Here is a 602-nt window from a genome sequence, read left to right as displayed (position 1 = left end):
TGTGCCTAAATCTTTTTCAAAACCTGTTGTTGGTTCTCCCAACTCAGGTGTATGTCTCAGGACCAGGGAACTCTCTGTCTCTTGAGATAATATGAATAGAAACAACACCCTCATCTCCTAATTCTAGTGAGAAGCCAGAAGCTTAATTTCAGGGATAATTTGCTTCAAGTCATAAAATTATCTGCCACCATAAGACAGAAGTTTACTTCTGTTTTAGGTAAACCAGTTAAGAAACATGGATGGACAGCCTGTGATTGCTCTCACTTCATCTTTTAAAAGCCCTAAGCCCCAGTTGGACAGAATCATATCTGACTTCAATCTGACCTCTCTTCCATATTGCAATTGCCTGAGTAAAATTGTCACTGCCTGTTTGACTTGGTTCTATTATCTACTATCTCTTCAGTGACAAAAGATCTCCATGGGGTTGGAGTGGGACACCAATTAAGAAAGGGATTGTTTTGGCTCAAAATTCAAGGGTTCAGTCCTCAAGGTACGGAGTCGTGGTACAGAACTATGATGCAGTTAGTCACACTGTATCCACAGTCAGGAAGCAGTGAGATGAACACTGGTGTTCTGTGCCCAGTCTCCTTGTTACTACATCT

The 602-nt window shown here is 41.4% G+C and overlaps 1 long non-coding RNA gene across 2 annotated transcripts in view; it reads left to right on the top strand.

The window, feature by feature from the left end:
* LOC114623458 overlaps window positions 1–371 on the top strand; it is an 8,701-nt gene extending 8,330 nt beyond the window's left edge. For both annotated transcript variants that reach the window (XR_003711769.1, XR_003711768.1), the window contains one exon: window positions 218–371. This is a non-coding gene — a long non-coding RNA (uncharacterized LOC114623458). The remainder of the gene's footprint in view (window positions 1–217) is intronic.
* The last annotated feature ends 231 nt before the right edge of the window (window positions 372–602 follow it).

Source organism: Grammomys surdaster, unplaced genomic scaffold, assembly GCF_004785775.1.
Source record: "Grammomys surdaster isolate TR1022 unplaced genomic scaffold, NIH_TR_1.0 198, whole genome shotgun sequence".
NCBI classification, from domain to species: domain Eukaryota; kingdom Metazoa; phylum Chordata; class Mammalia; order Rodentia; family Muridae; genus Grammomys; species Grammomys surdaster.
The sequence above is the reverse complement of the archived record's forward strand: the minus strand, read 5'-3'. Positions and strand labels throughout refer to the sequence as shown.